The sequence below is a fragment of the Heterodontus francisci genome, chromosome 9 (genome assembly GCF_036365525.1).
Source record: "Heterodontus francisci isolate sHetFra1 chromosome 9, sHetFra1.hap1, whole genome shotgun sequence".
In the NCBI taxonomy this organism is placed as follows: domain Eukaryota; kingdom Metazoa; phylum Chordata; class Chondrichthyes; order Heterodontiformes; family Heterodontidae; genus Heterodontus; species Heterodontus francisci.
Genome location: NC_090379.1, coordinates 129,865,480 through 129,883,467, shown reverse-complemented (window position 1 = coordinate 129,883,467; position 17,988 = coordinate 129,865,480).

The window sequence follows — 17,988 nt, the reverse complement described above, 5'->3', positions numbered from 1 at the left end:
CAATCTCTGACACTCTCTGAAGATCTCTGAAACTCTCTGAAAATCTCTGACACTCTCTGAAACTCTGTGACACTCTCTGAAACACTCTGACACTCTCTGACAGTCTCAGACACTTTCCGACACTCTCTGACACGTTCTGAAACATTCTGACACTATCTGACACGTTCTGAAACTCTCGGACACTCTCTGACACTCTCAGAAACTCTCTGGCACTCTCTGAAACTCTCTGACTCTCGCTGAAACTCTCTGATACTCTCTGACACTCACTGACACTCTGTGACACTCTCTGAAACTGTCTGACACTCTCTGACACTCTCTGAAACACTCTGACTCTCACTGGCACTCTGTGACACTCTCTCATACTCTGACACTTTCTGAATCTCTCGGACACTCTCTGTCACTCTCTGACTCTCTTTGACACTCTCTGATACTCTCTGACACTCTCTGAATCTCTCTGAAACTCTCTGACACTCTGTGACACTCTCTGAAACTTTCTGGCAATCTCTGACACTCTCTGAAGATCTCTGAAACTCTCTGAAAATCTCTGACACTCTCTGAAACTCGGTGACACTCTCTGAAACACTCTGACACTCTTTGACAGTCTCAGACACTCTCTGACACTCTCTGACACGTTCTGAAACTCTCTGACACTATCTGACACTTTCTGAAACTCTCGGATACTCTCTGGCACTCTCTGAAACTCTCTGACACTCTCTGACACTCTCTGACTCTCGCTGACACTCTCTGATACTCTCTGACACTCACTGACACTCTGTGACACTCTCTGAAACTCTCTGACACTCTCTGAGACGCTCTGAAACTCTCTGACTCTCACTGACACTCTGTGACACTCTCGGAAACTCTCTGACACTCTCTGAAACTCTCTGAAACTTTCTGACACTCTCTGAAACTCTCTGAAACTCTCTGAAACTCTGTGACACTCTCAGCAACTTTCAGAAGCTCTCTGAAACTCACTGACACTCTCCGACACTCTCTCATACTCTGATACTGTCTGACACTCTCTGAATCTCTCTGAAGCTCTCTGACACTCTGTGACACTCTCTGAAATTTTCTTGCTGTCTCTGAAGATCTCTGAAACTCTCTGAAAATCTCTGACACGCTCTGAAACTCTGTGACACTCTCTGAAACACTCTGACACTCTCTGACACTCTCCGACACACTCAGAAACTGTCAGAAACTCTCAGGCACTCCCTGACCATCTCAGATAGTCTCTGAAAATCTCTGACACTATCTGAACCTCTCTGACATTCTCTGACACTCCCTGAAACTCTTTGACACTCTCTGACACTCTCGGACACTGTCTGGCTCTCTCTGAAAATCTCCGAAACTCTCTGACACTCCCTGACACTCTCTGAAGCTCTCTGAAACTCTCTGACACTCTCTGACACTCTCTGACACTCTCTGACACTCTCTGAAACTCTCTGAAGCTCTCTGACACTCTCGGACACTCTCTGAAACTTTCTGACACTCTCTGAAACTCTCTGAAACTCCCTGAAACTCTCTGAAACTCTGTGACACTCTCAGAAACTTTCAGAAGCTCTCTGAAACTCTCTGACACTCTCTGACACTCTCTCATACTCTCAGACACTTTCTGAAACTCTCTGACACTCTCTGAAACTCTCTGACACTCTCTGACACTCTCTGAAACTCTCTGACACTCTCTGACACTCTCTGACAAACTCTGACAATCTCTGACTCAATCTGAAACTCTCTGACACGCATGACACTCACTGAAACTCTGTGACACTCTCTGAAACACTCTGACAATCTCTGAAACTCTCAGACACTCTCTGACACTCTCTGACACTCTCCGAAACTCTCTGACACTATCTGACACTTTCTGAATCTCTCGGACACTCTCTGTCACTCTCTGACTCTCTTTGACACTCTCTGATACTCTCTGACACTCTCTGAATCTCTCTGAAACTCTCTGACACTCTGTGACACTCTCTGAAACTTTCTGGCAATCTCTGACACTCTCTGAAGATCTCTGAAACTCTCTGAAAATCTCTGACACTCTCTGAAACTCGGTGACACTCTCTGAAACACTCTGACACTCTTTGACAGTCTCAGACACTCTCTGACACTCTCTGACACGTTCTGAAACTCTAGTACACTATCTGACACTTTCTGAAACTCTCGGATACTCTCTGGCACTCTCTGAAACTCTCTGACACTCTCTGACACTCTCTGACTCTCGCTGACACTCTCTGATACTCTCTGACACTCACTGACACTCTGTGACACTCTCTGAAACTTTCTGACACTCTCTGAAACTCTCTGAAACTCTCTGAAACTCTGTGACACTCTCAGAAACTTTCAGAAGCTCTCTGAAACTCACTGACACTCTCCGACACTCTCTCATACTCTGATACTGTCTGACACTCTCTGAATCTCTCTGAAGCTCTCTGACACTCTGTGACACTCTCTGAAATTTTCTTGCTGTCTCTGAAGATCTCTGAAACTCTCTGAAAATCTCTGACACGCTCTGAAACTCTGTGACACTCTCTGAAACACTCTGACACTCTCTGACACTCTCCGACACACTCAGAAACTGTCAGAAACTCTCAGGCACTCCCTGACCCTCTCAGATAGTCTCTGAAAATCTCTGACACTATCTGAACCTCTCTGACATTCTCTGACACTCCCTGAAACTCTTTGACACTCTCTGACACTCTCGGACACTGTCTGGCTCTCTCTGAAAATCTCCGAAACTCTCTGACACTCCCTGACACTCTCTGAAGCTCTCTGAAACTCTCTGACACTCTCTGACACTCTCTGACACTCTCTGACACTCTCTGAAACTCTCTGAAGCTCTCTGACACTCTCGGACACTCTCTGAAACTTTCTGACACTCTCTGAAACTCTCTGAAACTCCCTGAAACTCTCTGAAACTCTGTGACACTCTCAGAAACTTTCAGAAGCTCTCTGAAACTCTCTGACACTCTCTGACACTCTCTCATACTCTCAGACACTTTCTGAAACTCTCTGACACTCTCTGAAACTCTCTGACACTCTCTGACACTCTCTGAAACTCTCTGACACTCTCTGACACTCTCTGACAAACTCTGACAATCTCTGACTCAATCTGAAACTCTCTGACACGCATGACACTCACTGAAACTCTGTGACACTCTCTGAAACACTCTGACAATCTCTGAAACTCTCAGACACTCTCTGACACTCTCTGACACTCTCCGAAACTCTCTGACACTATCTGACACTTTCTGAAACTCTCGGACACTGTCTGACACACTCTGCATCTCTGTGAAACTCTCTGACACTCTCTGACAGTCTCTGACACTCTCTGAATCTCTCTGAAACTCTCTGACACTCTGTGACACTCTTTGACAGTCTCAGACACTCTCTGACACTCTCTGACACGTTCTGAAACTCTCTGACACTATCTGACACTCTCTGAAACTCTCGGATACTCTCTGGCACTCTCTGAAATTCTCTGAAACTCTCTGACACTCTCTCATACTCTGACACTTTCTGAATCTCTCGGACACTCTCTGACACTCTCTGACTCTCTCTGACAGTCTCTGATACTCTCTGACACTCTCTGACACTCTCTGAAGATCTCTGAAACTCTCTGAAAATCTCTGACAATCTCTGAAACTCTGTGACACTCTCTGAAACATTCTGACACTCTCTGACAGTCTCAGACACTCTCTGACACTCTCTGACACGTTCTGAAACTCTCTGACACTATCTGACACTTTCTGAAACTCTCGGACACTCTCTGACACTCTCTGAAACTCTCTGACACTCTCTGACACGCATGACACTCACTGAAGCTCTGTGACACTCTCTGAAACACTCTGACAATCTCTGAAACTCTCAGACACTCTCTGACACTCTCTGACACTCTCCGAAACTCTCTGACACTATCTGACACTTTCTGAAACTCTCGGACACTGTCTGACACACTCTGCATCTCTGTGAAACTCTCTGACACTCTCTGACAGTCTCTGACACTCTCTGAATCTCTCTGAAACTCTCTGACACTCTGTGACACTCTCTGACACACTGTGACACTCTCTGAATCTCTCTGAAACTCTCTGACACTCTCAGACACTCTCTCATACTCTGACACTTTCTGAATCTCTCGGACACTCTCTGACACTCTCTGACTCTCTCTGACACTCTCTGATACTCTCTGACACTCTCTGACACTCTCTGAATCTCTCTGAAACTCTCTGACGCTCTGTGACACTCTCTGATACTTTCTGGCAATCTCTGACACTCTCTGAAGATCTCTGAAACTCTCTGAAAATCTCTGACAATCTCTGAAACTCTGTGACACTCTCTGAAACATTCTGACACTCTCTGACAGTCTCAGACACTCTCTGACACTCTCTGACACGTTCTGAAACTCTCTGACACTATCTGACAATTTCTGAAACTCTCGGACACTCTCTGACACTCTCTGAAACTCTCTGACACTCTCTGACACTCTCTGACACTCTCTGACACTCTCTGACACACTCTGACTCTCGCTGATACTCTCTGATACTCTCTGACACTCACTGACACTCTGTGACTCTCTGAAACTCTCTGACACTCTCTGACACTCTCTGAAACTTTCTGACTCTCGCTGACACTCTGTGACACTCTCGGAAACTCTCTGACACTCTCTGAAACTCTTCGACTCTCTCTGACATTCTCTGATACTGTCTGACACTCTCTGAATCTCTCTGAAGCTCTCTGACACTCTGTGACACTCTGAAATTTTCTTGCTGTCTCTGAAGATCTCTGAAACTCTCTGAAAATCTCTGACACTCTCTGAAGCTCTGTGACACTCTCTGAAACACTCTGACACTCTCTGACACTCTCCGACACACTCAGAAACTGTCAGAAACTCTCAGGCACTCTCTGACACTCTCAGAAAGTCTCTGAAACTCTTTGACACTCTCGGACACTGTCTGACTCTCTCTGAAAATCTCCGAAACTCTCTGACACTCTCTGACACTCCCTGACACTCTCTGAAGCTCTCTGAAACTCTCAGACACTCTCTGACACTCTCTGACACTTTCCGAAACTCTCTGACACTATCTGAAACTTTCTGAAACTCTCGGACACTGTCTGACACACTCTGCAACTCTGTGAAACTCTCTGACACTCTCTGGCACTCTCTAACACTCTCTGACAGTCTCTGAATCTCTCTGAAACTCCCTGACACTCTCTGACACTCTCTGAAACTTTCTGACACTCTATGACACTCTCTGAACATCTCTGAAACTCTCTGAAAATCTCGAAACTCTCTGACGCTCTCTGACACTCTCCGACACATTCAGAAACTCTCAGAAACTCTCTGGCACTCTCTGACACTCTCAGAATGTCTCTGAAACTCTCTGACACTCTCTGAAACTCTCTGACACTCTCTGACACTCTCTGAAACTCTCTGAAACTCTTTGACACTCTTTGAAACTCTCAGACACTGTCTGACTCTCTCTGAAACTCTCTGAAACTCTCTGAAACTGTCTGACACATTCGGACAGTCTCTGACACTCTCTGAAGCTCTCTGAAACTCTCTGACAGTCTGTGAAACTCTGTGAAACTCTCTGACAATCTCTGAAACTTTCTGACACACTCTGAAGCTCTGTGAAACTTTCTGAAACTCTCTGACTCTCTCAGAAACACTCAGAAACTCTCTGAAACTCTCTGACACTCTGTGACACTCTCTGAAATTCTCTGACAATCTCTGACACTCTCTGACAAACTCAGAAACTCTCTCAAACTCACTGACACACTCTGACACTCTCAGACACTCCCTGAAACTTTCTGAAACTCTCTGACACTCTCTGAAACTTTCTGACACTTTCTGAAACTCTCCGAAGCTCTCTAAAACTCACTGAAACTATCTGACACTCTCAGAAACACTCAGAAACTCTCTGAAATTCTGTGACACTCTCTGAAATTCGCTGACAATCTCTGACACTCTCTGACAAACTCACAAACTCACAGAAACTCTCTGACACACTCGGACACTATCTGAAACTCTCTGACACTCTCTGACAATATCTGAACCTCTCTGACACTCTCTGAAACTCTCTGACACTCGCTGAAACTCTTTGACACTCTCCGATACTCTCGGACACTCTCTGACTCTCTCTGAAACTCTCTGACACTCTCTGACACTCACTGAAACTCTGTGACACTGTCTGAAACATTCTGACAATCTCTGAAACTCTCAGACACTCTCTGACACTCTCTGACACTTTCCGAAACACTCTGACACTATCTGACACTTTCTGAAACTCTCGGACAATGTCTGACACAGTCTGCAACTCTGTGAAACTCTCTGACACTCTCTGACACTCTCTGAATCTCTCTGAAAATCTCTGACACTCTATGACACTCTGTGACACTCTCTGACACTCTGTGACACTCTCTGAATCTCTCTGAAACTCCCTGACACTCTCTGACACTCTCTGACACTCTCTGGCACTTTCTGAACATCTCTGAAACTCTCTGACACTCTCTGACACTCTCAGACACTCTCTGACACTCTCTGGCACTTTCTGAACATCTCTGAAACTCTCTGACACTCTCTGACACTCTCAGACACTCTCTGACACTCTCTGGCACTTTCTGAACATCTCTGAAACTCTCTGACACTCTCTGACACTCTCAGACACTCTCTCATACTCTCTGACACTTTCTGAATCTCTCGGACACTCTCTGTCACTCTCTGACACTCTCTGATACTCTCTGACACTCTCTGACACTCTCTGACACTCTCTGGCACTTTCTGAACATCTCTGAAACTCTCTGACACTCTCTGAAACTCTCAGACACTCTCTCATACTCTCTGACACTTTCTGAAACTCTCGGACAATGTCTGACACAGTCTGCAACTCTGTGAAACTCTCTGACACTCTCTGACACTCTCTGAATCTCTCTGAAAATCTCTGACACTCTATGACACTCTGTGACACTCTCTGACACTCTGTGACACTCTCTGACACTCTGTGACACTCTCTGAATCTCTCTGAAACTCCCTGACACTCTCTGACACTCTCTGACACTCTCTGGCTCTTTCTGAACATCTCTGAAACTCTCTGACACTCTCTGACACTCTCAGACACTCTCTCATACTCTCTGACACTTTCTGAATCTCTCGGACACTCTCTGTCACTCTCTGACACTCTCTGATACTCTCTGACACTCTCTGAATCTCTCTGAAACTCTCTGACACTCTGTGACACTCTCTGAAACTTTCTGGCAATCTCTGACACTCTCTGAAGATCTCTGAAACTCTCTGAAAATCTCTGACACTCTCTGAAACCCTGTGACTCTCTCTGAAACACTCTGACACTCTCTGACAGTCTCAGACACTCTCTGACACTCTCTGACACGTTCTGAAACTCTCTGACACTATCTGACACTTTCTGAAACTCTCGGATACTCTCTGACACTCTCTGAAACTCTCTGACACTCTCGGACACTCTCTGACTCTCGCTGACACTCTCTGATACTCTCTGACACTCACTGACACTCTGTGACACTCTCTGAAACTCTCTGACACTCTCTGAAGCTCTTCGACACTCTCTGACATTCTGTGATACTGTCTGACATTCACTGAATCACTCTGAAGCTCTCTGACACTCTGTGACACTCTCTGAATCTCTCTGAAACTCCCTGACACTCTCTGAAACTTTCTGACACTCTCTGGCACTTTCTGAACATCTCTGAAACTCTCTGACACTCTCTGACACTCTCAGACACTCTCTCATACTCTTTGACACTTTCTGAATCTCTCGGACACTCTCTGTCACTCTCTGACACTCTCTGATACTCTCTGACACTCTCTGAATCTCTCTGAAACTCTCTGACACTCTGTGACACTCTCTGAAACTTTCTGGCAATCTCTGACACTCTCTGAAGATCTCTGAAACTCTCTGAAAATCTCTGACACTCTCCGAAACTCTGTGACACTCTCTGAAACACTCTGACACTCTCTGACAGTCTCAGACACTCTCTGACACTCTCTGACACGTCCTGAAGCTCTCTGACACTCTGTGACACTCTCTGAAATGTTCTTGCTGTCTCCGAACATCTCTGAAACTCTCTGAAAATCTCTGACACTCTCTGACACTCTCCGACACTCTCTGAAAATCTCTGACACTCTCTGACACTCTCTGACACTCTCGGACACTCTCGGACACTGTCTGACTCTCTCTGAAAATCTCCGAAACTCTCTGACACTCTCTGACACTCCCTGACACTCTCTGAAACTCTCTGACACTCTCTGAAACTTTCTGACACTCTCTGAAACTCTCTGAAACTCCCTGAAACTCTCTGACACTTTCTGACACTCTCAGAAACTTTCAGAAGCTCTCTGAAACTCGCTGTCACTCTCTGACACTCTCTCATACTCTCAGACACTTTCTGAAACTCTCTGACACTCTCTGAAACTCTCTGACACTCTCTGAAACTCTCTGAAACTCTCTGAAACTCTCTGACACTCTCAGACACTCTCAGACACTCTCTGAAACTCTCTGACACTCGCTGAAACTCTCTGACACTCTCTGGCACTCTCTGACACTCTCTGACACTCTCTGACTCTCTCTGAAACTCTCTGACACTCTCTGACACTCACTGAAACTCTGTGACACTGTCTGAAACACTCTGACAATCTCTGAAACTCTCAGACACTCTCTGACACTCTCTGACACTATCTGACACTTTCTGAAACTCTCGGAAAATGTCTGACACAGTCTGCAACTCTGTGAAACTCTCTGACACTCTCTGACACTCTCTGAATCTCTCTGAAAATCTCTGAAACTCTCTGACACTCTGTGACACTCTCTGACACTCTGTGACACTCTCTGAATCTCTCTGAAACTCCCTGACACTCTCTGACACTCTCTGAAACTTTCTGACACTCTCTGGCACTTTCTGAACATCTCTGAAACTCTCTGACACTCTCTGACACTCTTAGACACTCTCTCATACTCTCTGACACTTTCTGAATCTCTCGGACACTCTCTGTCACTCTCTGACACTCTCTGATACTCTCTGACACTCTCTGAATCTCTCTGAAACTCTCTGACACTCTGTGACACTCTCTGAAACTTTCTGGCAATCTCTGACACTCGCTGAAGATCTCTGAAACTCTCTGAAAATCTCTGACACTCTCCGAAACTCTGTGACACTCTCTGAAACACTCTGACACTCTCTGACAGTCTCAGACACTCTCTGACACTCTCTGACGCGTTCTGAAACTCTCTGACACTATCTGACACTTTCTGAAACTCTCGGATACTCTCTGACACTCTCTGAAACTCTCTGACACTCTCTGACACTCTCTGACACTCTCTGACTCTCGCTGACACTCTCTGATACTCTCTGACACTCACTGACACTCTGTGACACTCTCTGAAACTCTCTGACACTCTCTGAAACTCTTCGACACTCTCTGACATTCTGTGATACTGTCTGACACTCACTGAATCTCTCTGAAGCTCTCTGACACTCTGTGACACTCTCTGAATCTCTCTGAAACTCCCTGACACTCTCTGACACTCTCAGAAACTTTCTGACACTCTCTGGCACTTTCTGAACATCTCTGAAACTCTCTGACACTCTCTGACACTCTCAGACACTCTCTCATACTCTCTGACACTTTCTGAATCTCTCGGACACACTCTGTCACTCTCTGACACTCTCTGATACTCTCTGACACTCTCTGAATCTCTCTGAAACTCTCTGACACTCTGTGACACTCTCTGAAACTTTCTGGCAATCTCTGACACTCTCTGAAGATCTCTGAAACTCTCTGAAAATCTCTGACACTCTCCGAAACTCTGTGACACTCTCTGAAACACTCTGACACTCTCTGACAGTCTCAGACACTCTCTGACACTCTCTGACACGTTCTGAAACTCTCTGACACTATCTGACACTTTCTGAAACTCTCGGATACTCTCTGACACTCTCTGAAACTCACTGACACTCTCTGACACTCTCTGACTCTCTGTGACACTCTCTGAAACTCTCTGACACTCTCTGAAACTCTTCGACACTCTCTGACATTCTGTGATACTGTCTGACACTCACTGAATCTCTCTGAAGCTCTCTGACACTCTGTGACACTCTCTGAATCTCTCTGAAACTCTCTGACACTCTCTGACACTCTCTGACTCTCGCTGACACTCTCTGATACTCTCTGACACTCACTGACACTCTGTGACACTCTCTGAAACTCTCTGACACTCTCTGAAACTCTTCGACACTCTCTGACACTATCGGACACTGTCTGAATCTCTCTGAAAATCTCCGAAACTCTCTGACACACTCCGACACTCCCTGACACTCTCTGAAGCTCTCTGAAACTCTCTGACACACTCCGACACTCCCTGACACTCTCTGAAGCTCTCTGAAACTCTCTGACACTCTCTGACACTCTCTGAAACTCTCTGATACTGTCTGACACTCTCTGAATCTCTCTGAAGCTCGCTGACACTCTGTGACACTCTCTGAAATTTTCTTGCTGTCTCTGAAGATCTCTGAAACTCTCTGAAAATCTCTGACACTCTCTGAAACTCTGTGACACTCTCTGAAACACTCTGACACTCTCTGACACTCTCCGACACACTCAGAAACTGTCAGAAACTCTCAGGCACTCTCTGACACTCTCAGAAAGTCTCTAAAACTCTCTGACACTATCTGAACCTCTCTGACACTCTCTGACACTCTCTGAAACTCTTTGACACTCTCTGACACTCTCGGACACTGTCTGAATCTCTCTGAAAATCTCCGAAACTCTCTGACACACTCCGACACTCCCTGACACTCTCTGAAGCTCTCTGAAACTCTCTGACACTCTCTGACACTCTCTGAAACTCTCTGAAACTCTCTGACACTCTCTGACACTCTCTGAAAATTTCTGACACTCTCTGAAACTCTCTGAAACTCCCTGAAACTCTCTGAAACTCTGTGACACTCTCAGAAACTTTCAGAAGCTCTCTGAAACTCACTGACACTCTCTGACACTCTCTCATACTCTCAGACAATTTCTGAAACACTCTGACACTCTCTGAAACTCTCTGACACTCTCTGAAACTCTCTGACACTCTCTGAAACTCTCTGACACTCTCAGACACTCTCAGACACTCTCAGACACTCTCTGAAACTCTCTGACACTCTCTGAAACTCTCTGACAGACTCTGACACTCTCTGACTCACTCTGAAACTCTCTGACACTCTCTGACACTCACTGAAACTCTGTGACACTCTCTGAAACACTCTGACCATCTCTGAAGCTCTCAGACACTCTCTGACACTCTCTGACACTTTCCGAAACTCCCTGACACTATCTGACACTTTCTGAAACTCTCGGACACTGACTGACACACTCTGCAACTCTGTGAAACTCTCTGACACTCTCTGACACTCTCTGACACTCTCTGACACTCTCTGAATCTCTCTGAAACTCTCTGACACTCTGTGACACTCTGTGACACTCTGTGACACTCTCTGACACTCTGTGACACTCTATGAATCTCTCTGAAACTCCTTGACACTCTCTGACACTCTCTGAAACTTTCTGACACTCACTGACTCTCTCTGAACATCTCTGAAACTCTCTGACACTCTCTGACACTCTCAGACACTCTCTCATAATCTCTGACACTTTCTGAATCTCTCGGACACTCTCTGACACTCTCTGACTCTCTCTGACACTCTCTGACACTCTCTGATACTCTCTGACACTCTCTGAATCTCTCTGAAACTCTCTGACACTCTGTGACACTCTCTGAAACTTTCTGGCAATCTCTGACACTCTCTGAAGATCTCTGAAACTCTCTGAAAATCTCTGACACTCTCTGAAACCCTGTGACTCTCTCTGAAACACTCTGACACTCTCTGACAGTCTCAGACACTCTCTGACACTCTCTGACACGTTCTGAAACTCTCTGACACTATCTGACACTTTCTGAAACTCTCGGATACTCTCTGACACTCTCTGAAACTCTCTGACACTCTCGGACACTCTCTGACTCTCGCTGACACTCTCTGATACTCTCTGACACTCACTGACACTCTGTGACACTCTCTGAAACTCTCTGACACTCTCTGAAGCTCTTCGACACTCTCTGACATTCTGTGATACTGTCTGACATTCACTGAATCACTCTGAAGCTCTCTGACACTCTGTGACACTCTCTGAATCTCTCTGAAACTCCCTGACACTCTCTGAAACTTTCTGACACTCTCTGGCACTTTCTGAACATCTCTGAAACTCTCTGACACTCTCTGACACTCTCAGACACTCTCTCATACTCTTTGACACTTTCTGAATCTCTCGGACACTCTCTGTCACTCTCTGACACTCTCTGATACTCTCTGACACTCTCTGAATCTCTCTGAAACTCTCTGACACTCTGTGACACTCTCTGAAACTTTCTGGCAATCTCTGACACTCTCTGAAGATCTCTGAAACTCTCTGAAAATCTCTGACACTCTCCGAAACTCTGTGACACTCTCTGAAACACTCTGACACTCTCTGACAGTCTCAGACACTCTCTGACACTCTCTGACACGTCCTGAAGCTCTCTGACACTCTGTGACACTCTCTGAAATGTTGTTGCTGTCTCCGAACATCTCTGAAACTCTCTGAAAATCTCTGACACTCTCTGACACTCTCCGACACTCTCTGAAAATCTCTGACACTCTCTGACACTCTCTGACACTCTCGGACACTCTCGGACACTGTCTGACTCTCTCTGAAAATCTCCGAAACTCTCTGACACTCTCTGACACTCCCTGACACTCTCTGAAACTCTCTGACACTCTCTGAAACTTTCTGACACTCTCTGAAACTCTCTGAAACTCCCTGAAACTCTCTGACACTTTCTGACACTCTCAGAAACTTTCAGAAGCTCTCTGAAACTCGCTGTCACTCTCTGACACTCTCTCATACTCTCAGACACTTTCTGAAACTCTCTGACACTCTCTGAAACTCTCTGACACTCTCTGAAACTCTCTGAAACTCTCTGAAACTCTCTGACACTCTCAGACACTCTCAGACACTCTCTGAAACTCTCTGACACTCGCTGAAACTCTCTGACACTCTCTGGCACTCTCTGACACTCTCTGACACTCTCTGACTCTCTCTGAAACTCTCTGACACTCTCTGACACTCACTGAAACTCTGTGACACTGTCTGAAACACTCTGACAATCTCTGAAACTCTCAGACACTCTCTGACACTCTCTGACACTATCTGACACTTTCTGAAACTCTCGGAAAATGTCTGACACAGTCTGCAACTCTGTGAAACTCTCTGACACTCTCTGACACTCTCTGAATCTCTCTGAAAATCTCTGAAACTCTCTGACACTCTGTGACACTCTCTGACACTCTGTGACACTCTCTGAATCTCTCTGAAACTCCCTGACACTCTCTGACACTCTCTGAAACTTTCTGACACTCTCTGGCACTTTCTGAACATCTCTGAAACTCTCTGACACTCTCTGACACTCTTAGACACTCTCTCATACTCTCTGACACTTTCTGAATCTCTCGGACACTCTCTGTCACTCTCTGACACTCTCTGATACTCTCTGACACTCTCTGAATCTCTCTGAAACTCTCTGACACTCTGTGACACTCTCTGAAACTTTCTGGCAATCTCTGACACTCGCTGAAGATCTCTGAAACTCTCTGAAAATCTCTGACACTCTCCGAAACTCTGTGACACTCTCTGAAACACTCTGACACTCTCTGACAGTCTCAGACACTCTCTGACACTCTCTGACGCGTTCTGAAACTCTCTGACACTATCTGACACTTTCTGAAACTCTCGGATACTCTCTGACACTCTCTGAAACTCTCTGACACTCTCTGACACTCTCTGACACTCTCTGACTCTCGCTGACACTCTCTGATACTCTCTGACACTCACTGACACTCTGTGACACTCTCTGAAACTCTCTGACACTCTCTGAAACTCTTCGACACTCTCTGACATTCTGTGATACTGTCTGACACTCACTGAATCTCTCTGAAGCTCTCTGACACTCTGTGACACTCTCTGAATCTCTCTGAAACTCCCTGACACTCTCTGACACTCTCAGAAACTTTCTGACACTCTCTGGCACTTTCTGAACATCTCTGAAACTCTCTGACACTCTCTGACACTCTCAGACACTCTCTCATACTCTCTGACACTTTCTGAATCTCTCGGACACACTCTGTCACTCTCTGACACTCTCTGATACTCTCTGACACTCTCTGAATCTCTCTGAAACTCTCTGACACTCTGTGACACTCTCTGAAACTTTCTGGCAATCTCTGACACTCTCTGAAGATCTCTGAAACTCTCTGAAAATCTCTGACACTCTCCGAAACTCTGTGACACTCTCTGAAACACTCTGACACTCTCTGACAGTCTCAGACACTCTCTGACACTCTCTGACACGTTCTGAAACTCTCTGACACTATCTGACACTTTCTGAAACTCTCGGATACTCTCTGACACTCTCTGAAACTCTCTGACACTCTCTGACACTCTCTGACTCTCTGTGACACTCTCTGAAACTCTCTGACACTCTCTGAAACTCTTCGACACTCTCTGACATTCTGTGATACTGTCTGACACTCACTGAATCTCTCTGAAGCTCTCTGACACTCTGTGACACTCTCTGAATCTCTCTGAAACTCTCTGACACTCTCTGACACTCTCTGACTCTCGCTGACACTCTCTGATACTCTCTGACACTCACTGACACTCTGTGACACTCTCTGAAACTCTCTGACACTCTCTGAAACTCTTCGACACTCTCTGACACTATCGGACACTGTCTGAATCTCTCTGAAAATCTCCGAAACTCTCTGACACACTCCGACACTCCCTGACACTCTCTGAAGCTCTCTGAAACTCTCTGACACACTCCGACACTCCCTGACACTCTCTGAAGCTCTCTGAAACTCTCTGACACTCTCTGACACTCTCTGAAACTCTCTGATACTGTCTGACACTCTCTGAATCTCTCTGAAGCTCGCTGACACTCTGTGACACTCTCTGAAATTTTCTTGCTGTCTCTGAAGATCTCTGAAACTCTCTGAAAATCTCTGACACTCTCTGAAACTCTGTGACACTCTCTGAAACACTCTGACACTCTCTGACACTCTCCGACACACTCAGAAACTGTCAGAAACTCTCAGGCACTCTCTGACACTCTCAGAAAGTCTCTAAAACTCTCTGACACTATCTGAACCTCTCTGACACTCTCTGACACTCTCTGAAACTCTTTGACACTCTCTGACACTCTCGGACACTGTCTGAATCTCTCTGAAAATCTCCGAAACTCTCTGACACACTCCGACACTCCCTGACACTCTCTGAAGCTCTCTGAAACTCTCTGACACTCTCTGACACTCTCTGAAACTCTCTGAAACTCTCTGACACTCTCTGACACTCTCTGAAAATTTCTGACACTCTCTGAAACTCTCTGAAACTCCCTGAAACTCTCTGAAACTCTGTGACACTCTCAGAAACTTTCAGAAGCTCTCTGAAACTCACTGACACTCTCTGACACTCTCTCATACTCTCAGACAATTTCTGAAACACTCTGACACTCTCTGAAACTCTCTGACACTCTCTGAAACTCTCTGACACTCTCTGAAACTCTCTGACACTCTCAGACACTCTCAGACACTCTCAGACACTCTCTGAAACTCTCTGACACTCTCTGAAACTCTCTGACAGACTCTGACACTCTCTGACTCACTCTGAAACTCTCTGACACTCTCTGACACTCACTGAAACTCTGTGACACTCTCTGAAACACTCTGACCATCTCTGAAGCTCTCAGACACTCTCTGACACTCTCTGACACTTTCCGAAACTCCCTGACACTATCTGACACTTTCTGAAACTCTCGGACACTGACTGACACACTCTGCAACTCTGTGAAACTCTCTGACACTCTCTGACACTCTCTGACACTCTCTGACACTCTCTGAATCTCTCTGAAACTCTCTGACACTCTGTGACACTCTGTGACACTCTGTGACACTCTCTGACACTCTGTGACACTCTATGAATCTCTCTGAAACTCCTTGACACTCTCTGACACTCTCTGAAACTTTCTGACACTCACTGACTCTCTCTGAACATCTCTGAAACTCTCTGACACTCTCTGACACTCTCAGACACTCTCTCATAATCTCTGACACTTTCTGAATCTCTCGGACACTCTCTGACACTCTCTGACTCTCTCTGACACTCTCTGATACTCTCTGACACTCTCTGAATCTCTCTGAAACTCTCTGACACTCTGTGACACTCTCTGAAACTTTCTGGCAATCTCTGACACTCTCTGAAGATCTCTGAAACTCTCTGAAAATCTCTGACACTCTCTGAAACTCTGTGACACTCTCTGAAACATTCTGACACTCTCTGAGAGTCTCAGACACTCTCTGACACTCTCTGACACGTTCTGAAACTCTCTGACACTATTTGACACTTTCTGAAACTCTCGGACACTCTCTGACACTCTCTGAAACTCTCTGACACTCTCTGACACTCTCTGACTCTCGCTGACACTCTCTGATACTCTCTGACACTCACTGAAACTCTGTGACACTCTCTGAAACTCTCTGACACTCTCTGAAACTATCTGACACTCTCTGAAACTCTCTGACTCTCACTGACACTCTGTGACACTCTCGGAAACTCTCTGACACTCTCTGACACTCTCTGAAACTCTTCGACTCTCTCTGACATTCTCTGATACTGTCTGACATTCTCTGAATCTCTCTGAAGCTCTCTGACACTCTGTGACACTCTCTGAAATTTTCCTGCTGTCTTTGAAGATCTCTGAAACTCCCTGAAAATCTCTGACACTCTCTGAAACTCTCTGACACTCTCTGAAACACGCTGACACTCTGTGAAACACGCTGACACTCTCTGACACTCTCCGAAACACTCAGAAACTGTCAGAAACTCTCAGGCACTCTCTGACACTCTGAGAAAGTCTCTGAATCTCTCTGACACTATCTGCACCTCACTGACACTCTCTGACACTCTCTGACACTCTCTGAAACTCTTTGACACTCTCTGACACTCTCGGACACTGTCTGACTCTCTCTGAAAATCTCCGAAACTCTCTGACACTCTCTGACACTCTCTGACACTCTCTGACACTCTCTGACACTATCTGAACCTCTCTGACACTCTCTGACACTCTCTGAAACTCTTTGACACTCTCGGATACTCTCGGACACTGTCAGACTCTCTCTGAAAATCTCCGAAACTCTCTGACACTCTCTGACACTCCCTGACACTCTCTGAAGCTCTCTGAAACTCTCTGACACTCTCTGGAACTCTCTGAAACTCTCTGACACTCTCTGACACTCTCTGACACTCTCTGAAACTTTCTGACACTCTCTGAAACTCTCTGAAACTCCCTGAAACTCTCTGAAACTCTCTGACACTCTCAGAAACTTTCAGAAGCTCTCTGAAACTCATTGACACTCTCTGACACTGTCTCATACTCTCAGACACTTTCTGAAACTGTCTGACATTCTCTGAAACTCTCTGACACACTCTGACCCTCTCTGAAACTCTCTGACACTCTCAGACACTCTCAGACACTCTCTGAAACTCTCTGACACTCTCTGACACTCTCTGACACTCTCTGACACTCTCTGAAACTCTCTGACACTCTCTGACACTCTCTGACACTCTCTGACTCTCTCTGAAACTCTCTGACACTCTCTGAAACTCTCTGACTCTCGCTGACACTCTCTGATACTATCTGACACTCACTGACACTCTGTGACACTCTCTGAAACTCTCTGACACTCTCTGACACTCTCTGAAGCTCTCTGACTCTCACTGACACTCTGTGACACTCTCGGAAACTCTCTGACACTCTCTGAAACTCTTCGACTCTCTCTGACATTCTCTGATACTGTCTGACACTCTCTGAATCTCTCCGAAGCTCT